This window comes from Mobula hypostoma, chromosome 14 (genome assembly GCF_963921235.1).
Source record: "Mobula hypostoma chromosome 14, sMobHyp1.1, whole genome shotgun sequence".
NCBI classification, from domain to species: domain Eukaryota; kingdom Metazoa; phylum Chordata; class Chondrichthyes; order Myliobatiformes; family Myliobatidae; genus Mobula; species Mobula hypostoma.
This window is the reverse complement of record NC_086110.1, coordinates 63,114,774-63,138,939: the sequence shown is the minus strand read 5'-3', so window position 1 is coordinate 63,138,939 and position 24,166 is coordinate 63,114,774. Positions and strand designations below refer to the sequence as shown.

Genomic DNA, 24,166 nt, shown 5'->3' with positions numbered 1-24,166 from the left:
ATTAAGTTATGGACCTTCAAAGGTCATTACCCGTGACAGCATTTTTAGAGCAGCCAGTAAGTTACCCTAATTGAACAACACAGAAATCCAACCTCTGCTTGAAAGTCCATAAGGTTAAATACTAAGGAAGTGGTACAAATTTACTGTGAAAACAAGAAACACGTTCAGCAGATTAGGATAACACATGTCTGAAATTTGTAATTACGTTGTTTTTGCTTCTTCCAAAGGAACTATAATTGGGTTATTACTTCAGCGGCTGCCTGCTCTTACTTTACACAGAGATTTTCACTGCAACAGTCTACAGCAAGTGCTACTCCACTGTAAGTAAGTAATAGAATCAACATTATATAAATTGGAATTTTAGCTAAGTGAGTCTTAGCAAAGATGGTCTTTGCAGGACATTTGATGGTTTTGGGCCTGTACTTGCTGTAGTTCTGAAGAATGAGGGAGGGATCTTACTGAAATTTTTTGAATATTGAAATGCCCAGATAGAATGGATGTTGAGAGGATGCTTCCAATGATGAGGGAGTTTCGGACCAGGGGGCACAGCCTTAAAATAGAAGGATATTCCTTTAGAAAAGAGATGTGGAGAAATTTCTTTAGCCAGAGGGTGGTGAATCTGTGAAAGTCATTGCCACAGACAGCTGTGGTGGCCAAGCCTTTGAGTATATTTAAAGTGGAGATTGACAGATTCTTAATTAGTCATGGTATCAAAGGTTACAGGATGAAGGCAGGAGAATGAGGTTAAGAGGGATAATAAATTAAGCATGATGAAATGGCAGAGCACACTTGATGGGCCAAATGGCCTAATTCTTCTCCGATGTGTTATGGTCCAAATGCTCTTATGATTTCTGGACTTCTGTCAACAATATTGAGTATAGGAGTTAGGATCTTATGTTGTAGTTGTACAAGATATTGGAGAGATCACGCCTGGAGTATTGTGTACAGTTTTTGTCACTGTTCTAGAAAAGATGTCAGTAAGCTAGAAAGAAAACATTAAGAGACTGTCATCAGAACTTGAGGGCCTGAGGGAGTTTGGGCAGGATGGGATTTCATTCCCTGTACTGTAGTAGACTATAGGGTAACTTCATAGATGTGGATAAAATCATGAGGGACATAGAAAGAGTGAATGCATATAAGTTTTTACCAGGAAAATGAAATCAAAAACTAGGGGATGAGAAAGGAAACTGAGGGGTAACTTCTTCATGCAGAGGATGGTGCATATATGGAATGAGCTATTACTGGAACTGGTTGAGGCAACTGCAATAATAACGTTTAAAAGACAGTTGGACAAGTACATGGATAATAAAGGTTGAAAGGAATAAGGGCCCAATGCAGACACATGGGACTAGATTAGATGTCACCTTGGTTGGCGAGGGGGAGTTGCGGCGAAAAGTCTGTTTCCATGCTGATTGGCTCTATTTCATTCTATTACAATGACTCATACTGGTACAAAAGGCAATTCGATGTCTTTTATAATAAAATGAGGGTCCCTGTTGATATTAACCAATTGTTTTAGATGCACCATAGAAAGCATCCTATCTGGTTGCATTACATCTGGGTACAACCTGCAGACAGCAAGAAACTGCAGAGGAATTGCAAGAAAATGTGGACACAGTTCATTAAAACCAGCCTCCGCTCTGTGAACTCTGTCTATGCTTTCCATCAGCCCAGGAAACCAGCCAATATAATCAAAGAGCCCTCTTCTCCAGCAAACCACACCCTCCCCCCAACATTCCATCACGCAGACATGCAGAAGATTCAAAAGCTTGACAATATGTAACACAGCTTCTTTTCCATTGTTATAAGACTCTTGAATGGATTTCTTGTATGACTAAGATGACCTCACAATTTACCTTGCACCTTAATTTCACAGTAACTACAATGCTACATTCTGCCATTTGATTTTGCTTTTTCCTTTATACTGCCTTGATATTTGAAATTATCTGTATGGATGGAATGCCAAGCAAAGCTTTTCCATGGTATCGCTGACATGTGACAATAATGAACCAATTACCAATTAAAATGGCCCACACTGGTATTGATAGTGGATATTTGGGTGATAATTACATGGGGCAGCCTTGCTATTGTAGAATGGCACTAGATTCGGCTGTAATCCACCAAGTGCATTTATTAAACGTGAACTGAAGTACTATCGAAAAGAAATGACAATTTAAACTGTTTTAACTACTCATTCTTAAGAAAACGAAAATTAGCATTTATTGCTACTAAATTAAAACTTAAACTAGGTATTAACCTCTGTGTTCCTATTGGTAATTCTTTGCAGTGCTTCTCTCACTGTCTAATCTCTCCTGGAGCTTCAATAAAATTTCAACATAGGCAGCGATATATATTGTTCAATTCCAGGAAACAGTGGTGAGTTAAGAGGTTCTCAAGGAGTACTTGACTTCTGAAAGGCTGACTTACATTTGCACAGAAAATACACAGCACATATTTTTCAGGATGTCCCAAGATGCCCAAGAAGTAACAGAATGTAGAACATAATACAGTAGAGCATAGTGCAGGCCCTTCAGCTCACGGTGTTGTGCCAAACTTTTAGGACTAAGATCAATCTAATGCTTCCCTCCTATATAACCATCCATTTTTCTATCATCCATGTGCCTATCTGAAAGTTTCTCAAATGCCCCTAATGTAGCTCCCTCTACCACCACCCCTGACATGTGTTCCAAGCACCCACTACCCTCTATGTAAGTAAATTATCTCTGACATTCCACCCCCAAACTTCCCTCCGATCACCTTAAAATTATGCCCCCTCATATTAGCTACACCCACACTGGGGAAAAGTCCCTGTCTGTCCACTCAGTCTATGCCTCTTATCATCTTGTACACCTCTATCAAGTCACCTTGCATCCTCCTTCACTCCAAAGAGAAAAGTCCTAGCTCGCTCAATCTATCTTCATAAGATATGCCCTCTAGTCCATGCAGCACCTTGGTAAATCTCAAAAGTAATGAGGTACTTCTGAAGTGTTGGTACTGTTATAGAGCATCATCTTACCAGCCACATCAAGTGCACAATAGAACTGAAGCCTCTTAGAACAAGCTGTACTTTATTACTTGAGTAAACTTGAATTTCATAACCCTGTGAAAAAAAATTGCTTTAAATCTTCAATTATAACACTTCACTCTTGGTGGCCGCTTTATTAGGTACACCTGTATACCTGATCACTTATGCATATATCTAATCAGCCAATCATGTGGCAGCATCTCAGTGCATAAAAGCATGCAGATATGGTCAACAGGTTCAATTGTTGTTGAGACCAAACATCAGAATGGGGAAGAAATGTGGTCTAAGTGACTTTGCCTGACTGGTGGTGCCAGACAGGGTGGTTTCAGTATCTCAGAAACTGCTGATCAGCTGAGATTTTCACGGCACAACGGTCTCTATAGTTTACAGAGAATGGTGTGAAAAACAAGCAAAAAAAATCCAACAAGTGGCAGTTCTGTGAGAACTGCTGTCAGAAGAGAATGGACAGACTGGTTCAAGCTGACAGGAAGGTGACAGTAATTCAAATAACCATGTGTTGTGCAAAGGAGCATCTCTGAACACACAACCCATTGAACCTTGAAATAGATGGGCTACAGCAGCAGAAAACCACGGACCTACACTCAGTGGCCACATTATTAGGTATAGGAGGTACCTAATAAAGTAGCGACTGAGTATATGTTCTATCAGTAGTCACATCTATACTTCTCCTAAACAGTCTTTCACACAATTAAAGTTCAGCAGACAACATCAAACTCCACGGGATTCCTGAATGAACACTGAAGAATGAATGGGATGCTGAGAGATAAAACAGCGGAAAATGTAAAATAACTTCCAAATGGGTCATCAGTGAGTATAATTTTATAGTTCTAATGACAAGCCTGCTTTCAATAAATCTGCCAAAATGGTTTGTGTTCAGTTAAAGCTTTCAGAGTCATGGCCCATTGTCCTGGAAGGAACTAAATTCCAATTTTCATTGTTAGCATGATTAACAACTACCATAGTCGGCTCAAATTTCAGTTCTGCCTTTTGACCCAACTTAGCATGAAAAAATTTATGCATTTCCAAACTGTTGCTGGAAATAGCTTGGTAGTTTTTGGCTGGCTTTAGGGTTAAATGCTCAGGAAATTGGTGCTTACTTTGTGAAATAGGCATACTTAAAATAAGGTCTATTATGCGAAAAGGAAATGGGACTGGTACTTAATTTGATGGTCCCCATTCATGTCTGGTGCTATTTTTTTTTCAGATTCTAAATTTAAACTAAGAAGGTTCAGAGCTTTTTTGTTTTATCCATCAGAACTTTTTGACTTAAAGCAAGAGATGATAAAAAAATGTCATTGTGGTTAATTAGAGGCTCGAAGTATAAAAGATTGAAGATTAGCTTTATTTGTCACATGTATACTGAAATATTGAAACATACAGTGAAGTGCTTCATTTTGCATCGGTGACAAACACAGCCCATCCAAGGATTGTGCTGGGGTTAGAGCACAAGTGTCGTCATGCTTTCAGTGCTAATAAACGCAACTCACGAGTCCTAAACCTAACCGTACGTCTTCGAATGTGGTAGACACAGGAGCACCCTGAAGAAATCCACGCAGACACGGGGAGAATATACACACTCCTTACCAACAGCAGTGGGAATCAGATTCTGATCAGTGATTGCTGGTGCTCTAAAGCGATTGCACTAACCACTACACTACTGTGCTGCCCAAATCATCTGAATAATATTAATATCATCTGAAGGCTAAAATTCCCTCAGTCCAATCAATTCTGCAATATAATGGAGAAATAGTGGATTGAATAACTGTTATTTCCTACTGGAATCTACAATTCCTACCTACTGTCAATTTATCCCATGTTAGCCAGAAGTGCAGAATTACTGCCCAGAAAGCCCAGGACTTCTCTGTTCCTCCACACTGCTAAGAATCCTACCATTAACCTTGCACACAACAGGAATTCTGCAGATGCTGGAAATTCAAGCAACACACATCAAAGTTGCTGGTGAACGCAGCAGGCCAAGCAGCATCTATAGGAAGAGGCGCAGTCGACGTTTCAGGCCGAGACCCTTCGTCCTGACGAAGGGTCTCGGCCTGAAACGTCGACTGCGCCTCTTCCTATAGATGCTGATTAACCTTGCACTCTGCCTTTATGTTCCATCTTCCAAAGTAACTGCATGTCAACCTTTTTCAGATTAAACTCCACTTGCCACTTCTCTGCCTGGCTCTGCAACCTGTCTATATCCTATTGTAATCTGCAAACAACCTTCTGCTCTATACTATGCGCAACACCACTAAACTTTGTGTCATCGGCAAACTTACTAACCCTTCTTTCCACTTTCTCATCCAAATCATTTATAAAAATCAGGGATCCCAGAACAGATTCCTGTACAACACCATTGGTCTTTGATCTCCAGGCAGAATATGTCCCATCTACCTCCATCCTTTGCCTTCGATAGGTAAACTAATTCTGAATCCATGCAACCCAAGTTTTCCTGGATCTCATTCCTCCTGACTTTCTGGATGAGCCTACCATGGGGAATCTTGTTAAATACAAAATGTCTCACAATGTTTGAGTACTTGGACTGAGGTACCAGAGGAAATGGTTCAGGTGGGTATAATTACGACATTTAAGAGGCATTTAGGTGGGTACATGGCAGGGAGACGTTTGGAGGGTTATGGGCCGAACGCAGGCAGCTGGGAAGATGCTGGTTGGCGTGGACCAATTGGGCCTGTTCTCGTGCTAAGTTACTTTATGATTCTAATCTTTTCCTGTATTATTGAAGTACAAGTTATGACTACGTAATATTGAAGAGTTTGAATTCTTCCAAAGCTATAGTAAAAATAAAGATCATATGTACTGGACTTAGAGGCTTGGAATCTGAGGACTCAGTTGTGTTTCCATCTTTAGGACCTTAAGACATAGAAGCAGAATTAGGCCATATGGCCCATTATGCTCCACCATTTCATAATGGCTGATCCATTTCCCACTCAAACCCATTCTCCTGCCTTCTCACCATAACTTTTCATGCCCTGACAGATCAAGACCTATCAACCTTAAATGCACCCAGTGATCTAGCCCCTACAGTTGCCTGTGGCAATGAATTCCACAGATTCACCACCCTCTGGTTAAAGAAGTTCTTCCTTATCTCAGTTCTAAATGGACATCCCTCTATTTTGAGACCGTACCCTCTGATCCTAGACTCTTTCACAAGAGGAAATGTCCTCTTCACATCCACTCTATCTAGGCCTTTCATCATTTGATAGTTTCAATGTGATCCCCCCTCATTTTTAAAAATTCCAGTGAGTACAAGTCCAGTGCCATCAATCAGCCCACATTTGATAACCCTTTCATTCCCAGAATCATTCTCATGAACCTCCTCCGAACCCTCTCCGATGTCAGCACATTCTTTCCTAAATAAGGAGTCCAGAACTGCTCACATGTGAGGCCTCACCAGGGCCTTATACAGCCTCAGCATTACATTCTTGCTTTTATATTCCTGTCTTCTTGAAATGAATGCAAATTAACCTTTAGGGAATCCTGCAAGAGGACTCCTAAATCCCTTTGCACCTCCAATGCAAAGTGAACGCCCTTCACTTTTGGATTTGCAAATGTAACTCCGCTCATTAAAAATAAAACAATAAAACACTGACCAAACTGGAGGAGATTAATAAACCACAATGATCCAGCTTGTCTGATCTTCAGTCTTGCAGGAGAATGGGGTTGAGAGGGACAATAAATCGGCCATGATGGATGGTGGAACAGACTCAATGGGCTGAATGACCATTTTGCTCCTAATGTCTTACGGCCTTACAAATAGGAAAATAAAACTTATCAGAAAAGTTAGGAAAAATAAAATTTCACAACTTAATGATCTCACTGTGATTAAAGTTATTGAGAACCAGATTCCCCAGAATTCAGTTTATATGATTCAAATATCAGTTAAAAGAACCAGAACATTTCGAACCTATTACTTTCTAACTATAATGACATTAGGAAAACAATAAATAAAACACTATGCACACGCTACCAGCTAATATGCATCACAAATGCATTTAGTGGCAAAAAAAAAATGACAGCTACTAATAGGGTTTGAGAAGTTAAACCAATTTAGAAAGTTTAAGGAAAACATTAAAGTAATTACTTTGATCTGAAAGAGATGAAATTACTATTTTTGTTCAGAAATTGGTTCATTTTGTTAATAAACAGGATTATAGTTTCACTCAGCAGATTGAATTCAAACAAAACTGTGGCATGGTGGCTATAGAGAGAAAAGTAACATAGCATCTATGTTACTGGAGTAGAAAATCCACAGACAAAACTTCTAATCGAGGGACTAATTTGAAATCCCACCAATCCTCAGGAGAATGTAAATGAAAGAAATCTGCATAAAGTGTTAGTATCCGTAATGGTGACCTGTTATAAAAAAGCTGCTTTGCTCCTGCCTCCCAGAAGAAAATCTATTGTTCATATCTGTTCTGTCTCAGATATAGCTCCTAGTAATATGGTTAATTTTAAACTACCCCTCGAAATGGTGCAGCAAGTAACTCAATTGCATTAAGGCATGAGAAGGATAAAGTCCATCCAGCACTGACAGTTCTGACTAATATCAAGGGAATGGGTTACATAGTTTGGAAAGTTACTCCAAGATCTAGGCAAGCAAAGGATTCACACAGAAGCACACATTTCACCCAGTGTTCCTGACACCCATTATAATTTTCCCCGTGAATATTATACTGTCGCATCACCCACAACTTTCTCCTTAGTACATCCTGGAGGAAGTGCCCAGAATATTCCATATTGACCCTAGATATCATTATGTTTGTTGACATCAGGTAAAACAAAGGTAGTAAGTCCCACATTGATTATGTTCTCCCAAAATGGCAATGACTGACCACTATTGTCATCCTACAGGCAGCAAACCCTAAAACACCCAGAGCTAAAATTTCCTTTTCTCATTCCACCACTGCCTTCCCCACCCCAGCTCCTGCTTTCTTCCTTTTTAAACACCACGTGTAAGCAGTGAGGGCAGAGGGACAAAATGCATTCTGTATCAGACTTCCATAGTATCACCAGTGGCCAAGCTGTGAAGGAGATGACTGCCAATTAGCATCTGCAGCAGGTGTTAAGAAAACCAACAACAAGGGGGAAAAATCTGTCTTCAGTGCCCTCGCCTACCTTGTGTTACTGTGTCCGTTTCGAGGTCCTTGCAGAAAAACATCCTGTATTTACAATGAAGATGACTTCCATCATGCCATCACAGACTCGTAGAGTTGAGGAGCAAAGAAACAGGCCTCTTGGCTGAGCTCTGTGTCCATCTTCATGAATCCCATTTGCCTGTATTGGGTCCATCTTTTTCAATAACTTGCCTATTCAAGTGTCTGGCTAAGTGCACCTTCAATGCAGTAATTGTGCTTTACAGTTCTATATTCTATACCCTGACCCATTTGTTACTATGCTCCCTTTAAGATTATACAGTATTACATAGAATACATTATATCTCCTGTGTTCCTGACAAAATGTATCACAAGACAATAAGACATAGAACCAGAATTAGGCCATTTGGCCCATCAGGTCTGCTCACCATTCGATCGTGGCTCATTTATTTTCTCTCTCAACCCCATTCCCCTGCCTTCTCCCTGTAACTTTTGACGCCCTCATCTATGAGATATGACTGATTCAAAAGCAGGAATTAGCCTGTAAGTGTCTAGTCCTGTGTTGCTTACAACCAACTAATATTGTAACAGTTATGGAACTAGTCACCACACAGGAACTGTAAACTGTACAACACTCAGTGATCACTCCAGGAAGCATCCACATTGATTGGTCCAGTTACTTACTGCAATGTTTGTGCAATGTTTCCACCTTTAGAAATGTTCTGAAAACGGAATATATAATTTTCAAGCCATACCACCTTGAAATGCAAAAATAGATTTTAACAAACATGATAAATGTATTTGCAAAACACATTGCAAACCAAGTATTAATTTACCTCATTGATTATTTGACCAACTTTTAGATGTCAACATGGCCTAACTACAGTGGTCTGGATTTTGACATTTGGAGCCTTCAATCTTGACTCTCCATTGATGTACGTTGGCTCTGCACACTAACTTGCTGTTAGCTCATCGAACAGTAATCTACCTGGAACTGTTCCACAACTCATCAGTGAGGCATTGAACAGCACAACCCAACCAACGCCTGCAGCTGCAAGACCAAACAAGCTGCACTGAATCAGAAGTGGAAAGAGTGAGCGGCTTCAAGTCCCTGGATGTCAATATCACTGAGAACCTAATCTGGACCCAACATATTGATGCAACCATAAAGAAGACAAGATAGCAGCTATATTTCATTAGGAGCTTGAAGAGCAAGCTTCTACAGACATACCGTGGACAGCATTCTAGCTGGCTGCATCACCGACTGGTCTGGAGGGAGGATGGGGGGACAACAGCACAGGGTCAGAGTAAGCTACAGAGAACTCCATCTTGGGCACTAGCCTCTGAAGTGTCCAGGACAACTTCAAGGACTGGTGCCTCAAAAAGGCAGCAGCCATCATTAACGACCCTCATCACCCAGAACACGCCATCTTCTCATTGCTATGATCAGGAAGAAGGTTCAGAAGCCTGAAGGCACACACTCAATGATTCATATTTCTTTCCCCCTGCCATCCAATTTCTGAATGGACATTGAACTCACGAACACTACCTCACTACTTTTTTTTGCACTATTTAATTTAACTATATATATTCATACTGCAATTCAGTTTTTCCCCATTATTATGCATTACACTGATGCCGCAAAGTTAATAAATTTCAGAACATATGCCAGTGATATTAAACTAAACCAACAGAAATGTCCCACTCATACATCTCTTTGCACCCTTTCCTGCTTAATGACATCTTTCCTGCAGAGGGGTAACCAAAACAGTGCAGGGTATTTGTTTCACATTTCGAACATCTGCATACTTTGTAAGTAGCATGCAATCAACAAAGCGACTGGTGTCGAAATAACTGAATGCAGTGTGCAACTATCTCCGGTCACAGCATCCTTGGATCAGAGGGAAGGGGCAGTGTGCAATTTGCCATCACTGTGCGGAAAACCGAACCTCACCAGTCGACTGGAAGAACTCACACGGGGATTGAGATATGGGGATCGATTGGAACCAGGTGTAAGGCCTCTGCCTCTCTAATAATTGGGTAAATCTCATATTTTCTGATTTGACATACATTCAGTGGCCTCTTTATCAAGTACACCTTCCAAATTGGTGTGGTCTTCTGCTGCTGCACGTCATTCACCTCAAAGTTCAACTTGTTATGTGTTCAGAGATGCTCTTCTGCGCACCACTGTTGTAATGCGTGGTTATTTCAGTTACTGCCACCTTCCTGTCAGCTTTTAGATTATGAGAACACTCAGTCCTCTTTTATTGTCATTTAGAAATGCATACATGCATTAAGAAATGATACAATGTTTCTCCAGAGTGATATCACAGAAAACAGGACAGACCAAAGACTAACACTGACAGAACCACATAATTATAACATATAGTTACAGCAGTGCAAAGCAATACTATAATTTGATGAAGAACAAACCATGGGCACGGTAAAAAAAAGTCTCAAAGTCCCTGAGTCGATCGACTCCCGAGTCCCCGATAGCGGCGGCAAAAGGGAGAAACTCCCTGCCATAAACCTCCAGGCACCGTCAACTTGCTGATGCCTTGGAAGCAGCTGACCACAGCCGACACTGAGTCCGTCCGTCTGAAAACTTCGAGCCTCTGACCAGCCCCTCCGAGCGCCATCGACCTAGCCCCAGCCGCTGAAACAAGCAAAGCCGAGGATTCGGGGCCTTCTGCTCCGGAGATTCCGGTCACCACACAGTAGCCGCGGCAGCGGCAGCAAAGCGGGCACTTCAGAAGTTTTCCAGATGTTCCTCCGTACTCTCACGTCCGTCTCCATCAAATCAGAATTGTGCACGGTCCCCTACTTGACAGATTACAGATACCATTCACCGGAGAGGCCGCGCATGCTGCCATCGTGCCGCCATCTTCTCCTCCTTGCTTGAACCAGTCTGGCCATTCTCCTCTAAACCCCCTCGTTGACAAGGCATTTTTGCCCACAGAACTGCTGTTCACTGAATGTTTTTTTTTTGTTTTTCATATCATTCTCTGTAAACTCTAGAGACTCTTATGTGTGAATATCCCAGGAGATCAGCAGTTTCTGAGCTACTCAAACCACTCGGTCTGGCACCAACAATCATTCCACAGCCAAAGTCACTTCAATCACTTTTCTTGCCCATTGTGATGTTTGTTCTGTACAACAACTGAACCTCTTGACCATGCTTTTATGAATTGAATTGCTGTCACATGATAGTCTGAGTCGATATTTGCATTAACAAGCAGGTGTATAAGTTTTCCTAATAAAGTGGCCACTGAGCATAATTCTTACAACATAGGAGGGCAACCAGCCTGCTGAGGTATTGCCAATTCTTGAGCAATTTCATCAATCACATCCCACCACTTACATCTCTGCAACCTATTCTAGGGGTAATTTACAGATCTGCCAGCGAGCATATCATTGGGAGGCGGGAAAAAAATCTGGACAACCTGAAGGTCACAGTGAAAATGTGCAAACTCTGCACAGACAGCACTGCAGATCAGGATCAATCCCAGCTCGCTGGAGAGTAAGGCAGCAGAACTCAATGCACTGCCTCTTCAATATAAACCCCTTGCTGATGGAGCTCATGTGAACCTGGATGCACTCAAAGGAGGCACAGTGCGCTTGTAGAGTTGATACGGAGCATAAAGTTTAGGAAAGGAAAGAGAAAGATCAAACATACTTAAACCATAAGTCGTAGGAACAGAATTAAGCTATTCACTGCATTGAGCCTGCCCGCCATTGAATCATGGCTCATTTATTTTCCCTCTCAACCCCATTCTCCTACCTTCTCCCCATAACCTTTGACACCTTTACTAATCAACTACCAACCTCCACTTCAAATATACCCAATAGCTTAACTTCTGTTTGAAAATACACAGTGAACTGTCGAACTTTGAATGTTCAATTTATGAATTCTCACCATAACTTTTCAGTACTTCAAAAATTTTATTTCACTGTAATAAATAGTGTGCCATTCTCTATTCATGGGAATACTTTGTACTAAAATTTCCATAATGCAATTCATCCAGTCCTTTGTGTTTCACCAAATTTCACTCAACAAAATGCTTTCCATTGCTGTAAATTCAAGAATTGCTTCTTATTTCCAGAATTCAAGAAGTGACAAAATGATGATATTTTAAAATATCAAAATAAACTTTATTCATAATAAAGAGTATTTAAAGAATAAACCAAGCAATACAAATCGAGTTTGATTACAACATTTAAGGGAAATTTGAATAGGTACATGGATGAGAGGGGTATGGAGAGCTCTGGTCCAGGTGTGAGTCGATGGGACTATGGCAGAATAATAGTTTGGCATGGGCTAGATGGGCTGAAGGGCCTGTTTCTGTGTGGTAGTGTTTTACGAATCTAATGCCTTTTCATTCTTACATTCGCATTCAATGCTTTATGTTTTATTACCCGGGGTGACATGCTGCTATAATATTTAAGTTAACCAGAGTTTTCTCTGTCACTTCACTGGTTTGTCCAGGCAGAATTTTGGTTTATATCTGTAGATAAAAATTGATAGGTATATTAATTGGTCTCTCTTTTTGTGTGCAGGGTGTGTCAAGTGTTCCGGATATCACAAACAAAGGAAATTCATCAGCATGTCCCAGCCTCTGGGAAGTGGTCAAAAATGTGACCGGGTTTATGGATAGAAGTGGACAATGAATTCTGATTTCAGCAGCAATCAACATTGGGATTGGTGGTTGAAGAGAGGAAGGGGAGCATAGAGTCTGCCCTGGTATTGCATTTTATTGCAACTACTGCTGCTGCTATCTGCTGATCAGATATTAAAAGCTTCACTAGACAAACAAAAGCAAGTAATTAGCCTGATTTACGCTAGTACAAGAAACATTTGGGCCACAGAAAGCCTTTGACACCTCCTCATGCAACATATCTTAGAGGCAATTTAAAGTGAAATTTACTGAGATAAGCAGCTGAAGCTTTTGAGTATAATTATCAGGGGAAAAAAAACATTGTTTAGCATACAGTATGTTAATGTTAGGTTAGTGTGGCCCTCTGTGCATAATTTGGTGGAAAACTTGCCAGCAAAAATATATGATTACATCTACAAAGCTGCCCAGCAAAACACAAGAGACAACATAATAACAAAACGTGAACTCCTAAGGCCTAATTACAACACTTGAGAGAGCAAATACTGGCTGCTGAACCAAGCAGATTCTTGGGGTCATTTGTAAACAGGTAGCAGGTTGTCCAGGTGTACACATTTGTGAGGGGAATACCTGAATGTGGCAGGGAAGTGCGTGGGGGTGGAGGCGCTCACAATTAAATGATTGTGCTACTGTTTTAAAATGGCAATTAGACAGAATAATCCTTTGTTATACAAGTTGATTTTCCTCAGGCTGGGCCAACAGGTTTAAGCGCACATCTTCGGGCTTCCATTCATAAAAGCCACTTAAACACAATTAAGATTATAGAGTTGTAGCAAAGCCACATTTGGGTTACTGTGCACAGTTCTAGTCACCCAGCCATAGGAAGGATGTCAGTAAACTGGAAAGGGTGCAAAAAAGATTTACGACGATATCACTGGGCTGGACAGTTTGAGTTATAAGAAGCAGCTGCAAAGACTTGGCCTTTCTTCCAAGAAGCATAGGAGCAGGGGTTTCCAAGCTGGGGTCCGTGGACCCATCGCTCATGGCATAAAAAGGGTTGGGAACCTGACAGAGGCATATAACATCATCGGGGGCATAGATACAGTGAGTGGCAACAGTGTATGGGGAGCCCAAAACTAGAGGGAATAGGTTTAAAATGCGAGGGGAAATTTTTTTATAGGGACCTGAGGGATGAGCTTGAAACAGAGACTTGGGTATATAGAAAAAGTTGCCTGGGGAAATGCCGGTACAATTACAACATTTAAAAAGAACTTGTATGAAAATGGTTAGGAAAGGATTAGAGGAATACACAAACAAGTGGAACCAGCTCAACTTGGACAGTATGGATGAGTTTGGCCAAAGGCCTGTTTTCTGTACTGTGCCACTCTTTGACTCCATGACTCTATTAGGATAATACTTCCATAAAATATTAATGTTTATAAATTATAACCAGTTTGATTTTTTTTTTAGCACAGTCGGCCTAGTTTTTTTTCTTTCTATGCGCATTAATGGGCAGAATCAAATTGACTGACAACCATCATGTCCCACCCACCTGGCCCCACTTTGCCTGGAATAGGAGGAGTAGGGTAGGTGGAACCCCACCAGGCATCTCTCGGGGGCAAACAGTCGGCAGACTGCAAAGATCCTGCCTCCAAAATATGGATGCCCAACATAAGCTGAAGGTTGGGTACCAATGTATCTCATCTCCCACTCCAAGAGTAAGTCCCAAAGTGAAGCACAGGCCCTCTTCTGAGACGGATGACTGCACTGTGCAACCAACCACAATTTTATGCTGAGGACATAATGCTTGAGCAAGAAGACCCAAAGTCATTGATTTAGCAAAGAAAGTGTAAGTACTTATTTTATTTTAAATTTTCTTATTTAGTTTACTTGCAAGTATTTGAACGAGCTTAAAACCTATCTTATTTTGAATACACTCAGTGGCCCCTTCATTAGGTGCCTCGCCAACAATCATTCCGTGGCCAGTCACTCCTATCACACTTCTTCCCCATTCTGATGTTTGGTCTGAACAACAACTGAACCTCTTGACTATGTCTGCATGCTTTTATGCATTGAGTTGCTGCCACATGATTGGTTGATTAGATATCTAAATTAATGAGCAGGTGTAGAGGTGTACCTAATATAGTGGCCACTGAGTGAGTGTATATATAAAACTAATATGAACATTTTGCAATTGATTCTGGAAGATGGAATACATGTGTTATTTTCAAGTTGACAAGCTGTTTTTTATTGGGAGCCACTCAACCAAATTAATGACTAAAATGATAGGATCAAGAACATTGTGGCTAAATATTCTAACACATTCCCGACTCCATGTTTTTGCTTTCAATTAGCATTATGTTTCGGAGTTATAAAAACATAATAGTGGTGACAAGGAAGTTTTAAACAAACCCAAGAAAACTAACTACCTATTGAAGAGCAGTGAGATGTTTGAGCTTAAAAAAAAGTACAGCAAGAAGTACAAGCTTAAAAAAAGGCAGAAAATAGATGAATTCTTGGGTTCATAAACAGTGAGTAGTGGGTGATAGGTTTAGGTTTCATAAGTGGAATCAAAAGAAAGGGGAGTCCATTTCAGCATTTGGGTGAATTGAAAAGATCGTCTGAGCATTGTCAGTTCAGTGATGGCCTTAATGATGCACTGAGAGAGTGCTTAGTTTCTGGCATCTTACAAGAAAGCATTCAAAAACAGCTCCTAACTGAAGCACAACTTACGTTTAAAATGGCAATTGAAATAGCTGTATCATTGAAGCAGCAGACAGAAACGCAATCGAGTTGCAGTCAGGAATGAAGGTGAGCGTGAACAAAATGCAACGTCTATACAGAAACTAGCCAGGCCAAACAAATTGTGTTACCACTGTGACAGGGGCTCACATATACCAATGCAGGTTTAAAGGAGAAAATGCAACAAAGTAGGACACATACAAAAAGCATGTTGGACAGACAAAAATAGATGGACTACACAAGAAAGAGCAAAAGATAAAGTTACAGTTTCAAAACGAGTGCTAACCTGCATACTGTGGATGAAAAATATGATAATGATGTGAGTGACACAGGACTTAGTAGCCAACAGTAGACAAGCAATATGCTTACACCAGAAGTGAACAGCAAATTAATGAAATGGAATTGGGCACTGGCTTGATTATTTCAATGATTCCACAAAATGAGTTTGAGTGGCATTGAAAGATACTGAATTGAAGCCTGCAGATATCCAAGTAAGAACTTACACTGGAAAAAAGATAACGCCTGAGGGAATGACATTTGTAACAGTGACATACACCAACCAACAAGCCACATTGGTCTTGTACGTGGTAAAAGCTGAAGGACCAGCATTGTGGGGTCGTAATTGCCTGAGACAGCTACAATTTGATCAGGGATCCATCTACCATTTACGTGCCACATTCTCTGCAAAGAAGCCAATTGAAAGTGAATTAAGAAAGGTACTGGATGATGCCATGGCAGTGTTCAAGAAAGGCATCGGAAAACTCAAACATATCCGGGGTAAAATAGTATTAAATGAAAATGCCACACCCAAATGTTAACAAAACCCATCTGGTTCCTTATACCATCTGTGATAAAGTAGCCAATGAGCTAGATCGCATGGGGGCTGAAGGAATTCTTCCAAAGTTTGAGTGGAGCCCATGGGCAATGCTAGTGATCCTAGTAGCCAAGAAGAATGGGTCTGTCAGTATCTGTGGTGATTTTAAGGTCACCATCAACCCAAAACTGAAAGGAGACCAATATCCAGGACAGAAGATATTTTTTCCAACCTTTTTGAAGGAAAACAATTCAGCAAAGCGGACTCAGCTGAGGCTTACCTACAGAGGGAGATGGAAGAAGAGTCCAAAGTTTTTTTATACCATCAACACTCACAAAGGGCTTTATCACTATTCTTGAAGTAGCATCTGCACATGCACACTGGCAGAAAGCGATGGATCGGATGCTGCAAGGCTGTCCAGGCACTCACTGATACCTGCATGACATCCAAAATCTGAAGATAGTTTTAAAAAAATTAAAAGATTATGGGCTTGGAGCATGACACAACAAGTGTGAATTCTTTAAACCACGCATCACTTCCTGTGGTCACACCGTTAACCCACAACTGTGCTGAGAAAATTCAAGCAGTGGTCAATGCCCCAAGGCCAAAGGGAAGGTTACAGTTGCAGTTCTTTTTTAGGATTTGTCGATTATTATAACAGGTTCCTGCCAAACCTGGCCACTGTGCTCTACGTCTTAAACTAAGTACTATAGACTGGAAAGAAATGGCAATTGACAAAACAGTGTAAGGTGTTTTCCAAAAGGAAAAGGAAATGGTGTCGTCAGACATTGTACTCACACATTTGGATCCACATTGTCCACTGAAGCTTGTCTGCGATGCCTTGCCTTATGGTATAGGTGCTGTCATGTCACATGTTATGAGTGATGGTAGTGAACACCCTGTAGCCTTTGCCTCACATTCAGAATTGCACACAGATCGACAGAGAGGCTTTGAGGCTGGTTTGCAGTTCAACTAGTACTTGTATGGGAGAGAGTTCACCTTCGTTACTGATCGTCAACTACTGGTGTCCATTTTCCTCTATCTAAAGATATTCCTCTAACAACAGCGGCATGAGTGTAGAGATGGGCCTTGCTTCTTGGAGGACACAACTACAAGATCAAGTTCAAGAGATCTAATTATCGAAAATGCTGATGGATTGTCCTATCTACCCTTGGAAAAGGAAATACAGAAAAACTTACAAAAGAGGACACTCCTCTTGATGTATTCTCTCCAACTCAAATTGAAAGTCTTTCTATTACGGCAGAGATGATTTAAAGGGAAGCTGGAAAAGGCCTGCTACTGTCTCAGGTCTACATGGCCACCCAAAATGGCTCGGATGTGCAGCAGAAATCCCAGTTCCCACATTTTATCAGTGGTCCAAGCAATTTCCCCTTCATCACAGAGGTTGCCTTATGTGGGCATTGAGAGTTGTTGTACAATCCAAGCTGAGAGCTAAAGTGTTGGAGGTGCTACATGCCAGTCATCTAGGCATAGTCAAAGTGAAAGCTTAAGCACGAAGCTTTGTCCAATGGCTTGGGATAGATCAGCAGATCAGCGGCTTGCCATGCACTGTTCAGGATGTCAATGCATCCAGAAGAAAGGCATTCAGAGTTTTCAGAATCATTTTCTGCAGTTGCAGAGTCAAGTTCAAAAACCACAATGGAGGAAGCCCCAGAAGCTGAGATTGTTTCACAGCCACAAGTCTCACCTGCCAAGAAGAGTGACCTTCCTGGTCAGGAAAGAAGTTATCCTTCAATAGTATGAAATTCTCCACAGCAATTAAATCTTTAGGCCTGAATGGGACAATTTAAAATTTACTATGCTGTCTATATTGTAGTTGTATTATATAGTACCATCTATTCGTTTGTTTTGTGCCGTGTCATTATATATTATACACTGTATATATATCTTTACTGTATGTGTAACAGTTTTAGGCACATTTATATAGTGTGCCTAAAACATTTTGTAAAACACTTTAAGCTATTTTTTATATCTTTTCCTGTGTGGGTTAATTTTGATTTGATTTGAAGCACACAGTGGAAAGAGATCCATCTCCATCCTCTCTTTATTTGCCCCTGAAACAGCAATATCTGGAAGCCTTGAGTGTTTGTTGATTTATATTGAGTAGGAGTTTATGGCTGAGCAGGGAGGAGCAACACACATAAAAGTTGCTGGTGAACGCAGCAGGCCAGGCAGCATCTCTAGGAAGAGGTGCAGTCGACGTTTCAGGCCGAGACCCTTCGTCAGGACTAACTGAAGGAAGAGTGAGTAAGGGATTTGAAAGTTGGAGGGGGAGGGGGAGATCCAAAATGATAGGAGAAGACAGGAGGGAGAGGGATGGAGCCAAGAGCTGGACAGGTGATTGGCAAAAGGGATACGAGAGGATCATGGGACAGGAGGTCCGGGGAGAAAGACAAGGAGGGGGGTTGGGGGAACCCAGAGGACGGGCAAGGGGTATATTCAGAGGGACAGAGGGAGAAAAAGGAGAGTGAGAGAAAAAATGTGTGTCTAAAAATAAGTAACAGATGGGGTACGAGGGGGAGGTGGGGCATTAGCGGAAGTTAGAGAAGGCGATGTTCATGCCATCAGGTTGGAGGCTACCCAGACGGAATATAAGGTGTTGTTCCTCCAATCTGAGTGTGGCTTCATCTTTACAGTAGAGGAGGCCGTGGATAGACATGTCAGAATGGGAATGGGATGTGGAATTAAAATGTGTGGCCACTGGGAGATCCTGCTTTCTCTGGCGGACAGAGCGTAGGTGTTCAGCAAAGTGGTCTCCCAGTCCGCGTCGGGTCTCGCCAATATATAAAAGGCCACATTGGGAGCACCGGACGCAGTATATCACCCCAGCCGACTCACAGGTGAAGTGTTGCCTCACCTGGAAGGACTGTTTGGGGCCCTGAATGGTGGTAAGGGAGGAAGTGTAAGGGCATGTGTAGCACTTGTTCCGCTTACGCGGCTAAGTGCCAGGAGGGAGATCAGTGGGGAGGGATGGGGGGGACGAATGGACAAGGAAGTCGCGTAGGGAGCGATCCCTGTGGAATGCAGAGAGATGGGGGGAGGGAAAGATGTGCTTAGTGGTGGGATCCCGTTGGAGGTGGCGGAAGTTACGGAGAATAATATGTTGGACCTGGAGGCTGGTGGGGTGGTAGGTGAGGACCAGGGGAACCCTATTCTTAGTGGGGTGGCGGGAGGATGGAGTGAGAGCAGATGTACGTGAAATGGGGGAGATGCGTTTAAGAGCAGAGTTGATAGTGGAGGAAGGGAAGCCCCTTTCTTTAAAAAAGGAAGACAGCTCCCTCGTCCTAGAATGAAAAGCCTCATCCTGAGAGCAGATGCGGCGGAGACGGAGGAATTGCGAGAAGGGGATGGTGTTTTAAGCAGGGAGGAGTCCTGTATATTTAATATTTCAAAAATATTTGAGTAACATTGTAAATAGATTGTATGATTAAGCAAACATAAAGTATTTTGTTTGTATAAATACTTTGTTATGTGTCATATGTAAAAGTATGTGAATAGCATATGTTATCATGCCACATCGTACACGCATGCCTCAATTAAAGGTAAAAACGAAGCTAAGACACGCATTCCCGGCTCCATGTTTTAGCTTTCAATGACACTGAGGTTTTGGAGTTATGAAAACATAACAAATACAAGAATAGGGAAAGCAAAAAGGATGTATGGAGTCCACAAAGGGATAAAGATTAACTAAACGAGTGGCAAAATGGGACACTAGCCTTTATTGCAAAGGGAACAAAATACAAAAATCTTGCTGCGGGACACTGGTTTGACTATACCTGGGATGATGCTTTCATTTTGTTAATTACAGGGAGAAATGTTATAATGTTGGTTGTTTCTCTGAGCAAGATTAAACTCATTGGAGTTTTAACAAAATGAGAGGTGATCATTATGGGATCATGTGCCCTTCTGGCAGGACGGATGTTGAGAGGACTTTTCACTTCTTGGCAAAATGCAGAACATGGAATTGAGATTCCGAATAAAGAGTCACCTACTGACAATGAGGACGAAATTCTTTCAGAAGAGTTCTGAATCTTCAGAATTTCCTACTCCAGGCAGCTACAAAATGCTGGAGAAACTCAGCAAGTCAGGTAGCATCTATGGAGGGGGATAAACAGTCAACATTTCAGGCCAAGACCCTTCAAACCCTCTTGTAGCTATGAAGGTAGAATATATTATAGGTTGATGCAGATTTTTGGACCTCATGGGAGCAAACCACTGCAGAGATCAGAGCAACACACACAAAATGCTGGTGGAATGCAGCAGGCCAGGCAGCATCTGTAGGAAGAAGCACAGTCCACGCTTTGGGCCGAGACCCTTCATCGGGACTAACTGTAAGAAGAGATAATAAGAGATTTGAAAGTGGGAGGGGGAGGGGGAGATCCAAAATGAAAGGTATAAGCCCGAAACGTCAACTGTGCTTCTTCCTATAGATGCTGCCTGGCCTGCTGCGTTCCACCAGCATTTTGTGTGTGTTGCTTGAATTTCCAGCACCTGCAGGTTTCCTTGTGTTTGAAGAGATTAGAGAACGGATTAAGTCATAAAGGAGATGAGCAGAGTTTGAATGGTGAAAATGCTCAAGGGATCAAATAGCCTCCTCCTGCTTCTGTCTCTTGAGTTTAAACCTATTCCACATGTCCTTCACAGTGGTACCGATGGTGGAGCAATCGAGTGTATGAAGCCTGAGGTGTTTTTGTTGCTAAGCTTGCTTGGAGACCACTCCTCTGCAGAGAAGGCCTCTGGGGTACTCACCTGGCCCTCCTCACCTGGGAAATGTAACTCCCGATGAGGGCAGGGTGAACACTTGGGGTAGCAAACCCACACAGCAGGCTGGGCCAAGAGTGTTCCAGACAATTACGTAAACAATATATTTTCAATGAAGTTACTTGCCATGTCTATTTGAGTTATCCATTTTAACAGCAAAATGGAATAATAGAGAAAGGGGTTGGTTCATGTAAAGGGATAGTTGATGATATTGTCATTAATTCATACTATGCCCTCTTCTCCCTATGAGTATCAGGTAGGAGGTACAGGGGCCTGAAGTTCTACATCACCAGGTTCAAATCCTGAACCACTGTGGATAACTTCAGTCACCTCAACTCTGAATTGATTCCATGAGCTAAATTTCACTTTCAAGTACACCGTAATTCATGTTCTCAGTATAATTTATTTTTATTTCCACAATTTGTCTCCTTTTGCTCATTGGCTGTTTGTCAGTCTTTATTCATGTACGGTTTTTCATAAATTCTATGTTATTTCCTTATTTCCCTGTAAATGGCTGCAAGAAAATTAATCTTTCATGGTAACATATACATACTTTGAAAATAAATTTACTTTGAATTTTGACTTTGACTCAGCATTAGCTGAGTGAGTGCTAATTCCATTCTCCCACTGCAGAGGCAGGTTAGAAACTCCTCCAGGCCTTTTGACCCTGGTGATGTTGTGAACAGTTGCTACTTAAACAAAATAAGTTAAAGAATGCCAACCATTTTCTAATTGGGATTAAAATGGTGAGAAATCAGAGCGCCAAATATATAATGCAAAAAGAAAACGTGAGTCTATAGGCATGCAGTAAAATTTGTACAATTTGACCTAAATCAAGGTCATTGCTAGCAGCTATTGATTAAACCAGAGGGGCTTATAATATTTTACTTAAATACTAATTGCTGAGGAAGCATAGATGGACCAAAAAATACTTCTTTTGTTTCTACTTTTACAACCAAAACATGATTAAGCATGTTTTATGGCCTTATTAACTTTGTCACAGCTTACAAAAACAGTACGATTTAAGTAACTTCTACTTACTGTCAGCTTTCCCCTCCATAACTCTCTTCCAGAGCTGGTTCGTTTTTGTCAATTCTTGCAGCTCACTTTAAATTCAAAGTGAATATTTAATACCCATTTGCCAAGGAGACTTGGTTAAAGTCTGCTTGTTATACTGAAACTCACCAGCTAAAATTATAAAGAAAGCTTACTCGATTTAAGTGAGTATGTTTTTAAACACGTTAGTCATTGATGTACAAAAAAATCCCTGAAAATTCCCTGGAAGTTATTTAAACCCTGCTGCTTTTCTGCAAGGAGTAAGTAAGCTAATTAGCTCGTTTATGTAAGATGTTAAATAATGCTTAGCAATATTTTACTTGTACAACTGGATACAAAAGAAAGAACAAGGCAATTTAGCTATCCTGTACAATTAGTATTTGAGGAAAATATCGCTAAGCCCTCTAGAATAATCTGTTAATGTAAATAATTACCTTCAGCAGGGACAAATTGTACAAAATTCACTGTGCAGAAAATGCCTGTTGAGTTTTCTTTCGAACATCAATGACACTTTCACTACTTTTAATCGATGTTAAAAATGTTTATCCCTTCCTATTCTTTTAAACAGTAAGTGCTGATGGCATCACTGTGGATAAGAAGATTTCATGCATTTCTGAACTGTATGCAATAGACATAGTCCGATTGAGTTGTACAGCACAAAAATAGACCCTTCAGCCTATCACATCCATGCCAACCATTCACATTATTCGTATGGACCTGCACTAAATCCCTTTCCTTCCGAGCCTTCTTTATTTAAGTGCCTATCTAAAGGTTGCTTAAACATAGTAATTGAATCTGAGTCCTCACCTCTTTGGTACAATGTTCCAGATATTAAATATTCTCTGTTTAAAACTAAAACTTTCTTCTCAAAAGCATGGCATTATTCAAAGAGCAGCATAGAAATACACTTCAATGATCCCCAATAATGTTAGAAACTTAGATCAGCACATGGTTGAAAGACTAATGGGGGGCAATGGGCAAAGCAGGAGGGAAGGGTTAGATTAATCATATAATAGATTAACAGGTCTGAACAGCATTGTGGATTGAATGGCTTATAATATGCTGTACTGTTCTATGTTTAAAACATTCTTAAACGTTTTCTTCGCAGCTTAAACTATGCTTCCTTGCTTTTGATATATCTCTCAGAGAGGACTATTTGGACCATCTACCCACTCTATTCCTCTCATAATCTTATATACTTCTGTCAGGGCACTCCTCAGTCACCTTCAGTCCAGAGAAAACAAATACGTCTTTTACTCAGAGTGGTGGATGCTTGGTATGGTGATAGAGGCAAGTATATTGGAGGCTTTTAAGGGATGTTTCAATGGGCACATCATCATCATCATAGCTTGTCACACCAGACAGCCAGCCACTCTAGTGCTATTTGATTGATGTTGAGCGGGTCAGTGTCAGCTAAATCAGGTGAGAGTGGGCAGTTGCGCAGAACGTGTTCAATGTTCTGCACCCTTACGCCACACTCACAGGATTCGCAGGTCTTTAAACCCCACTTCACCATATTGTCTCCCATCCTACAAACTCCCGCTCTCGCTCTGTTGAGAGTGCACCACTTCCGTCTGTCAAGCAGTGCCCCATCTGGCAACATTTCTGTGGGGTCTTGCACTGTATTGTTTGGTGGGATTCTGGCTTCTGTTTGTTGCCAGAGGTCAATCCTGTATGTTTGGGGGGATGTTCCGTGCGGTAGTTCCTCCACTGTAGCAAAGCTTTTCCTCAATTTCAGGCGGTAGGAAACTGGCACATGATGATCTAGTGGGTGCCGTGGATCCGAGTTCTGTTTACCTTTTTCAGTTTTTGTTGTAGTGTGTCTTCGGATCTCTGGGGGAAGCGATGCCTGCAAGTCTGTAAATGATGTTAGTGGGTGTGGGGCGCAGTGTGCCCATGATCATTCGGCAGGTTTCGTTAAGCAACAGGTCTATTTTCTTCACACGGGCTGATCTGCCCCATGCAGGTGCACAGTATTCTGCAGGTGCATAGCGGAGTGCTA

General features: G+C 41.3%; 1 protein-coding gene and 1 long non-coding RNA gene across 5 annotated transcripts in view; one reads left to right on the top strand and one right to left on the bottom strand.

Annotated features, from left to right (window-relative positions):
* The window catches only part of wwox (WW domain containing oxidoreductase), a 1,184,285-nt gene that overhangs the window by 186,004 nt on the left and 974,115 nt on the right, over positions 1–24,166 (bottom strand). The window lies entirely within an intron of this gene.
* LOC134356545 (uncharacterized) lies at positions 57–13,130 on the top strand. Its single transcript, XR_010020385.1, has 3 exons — positions 57–113; positions 228–324; positions 12,715–13,130. It is a non-coding gene; the product is annotated as an uncharacterized LOC134356545 (long non-coding RNA).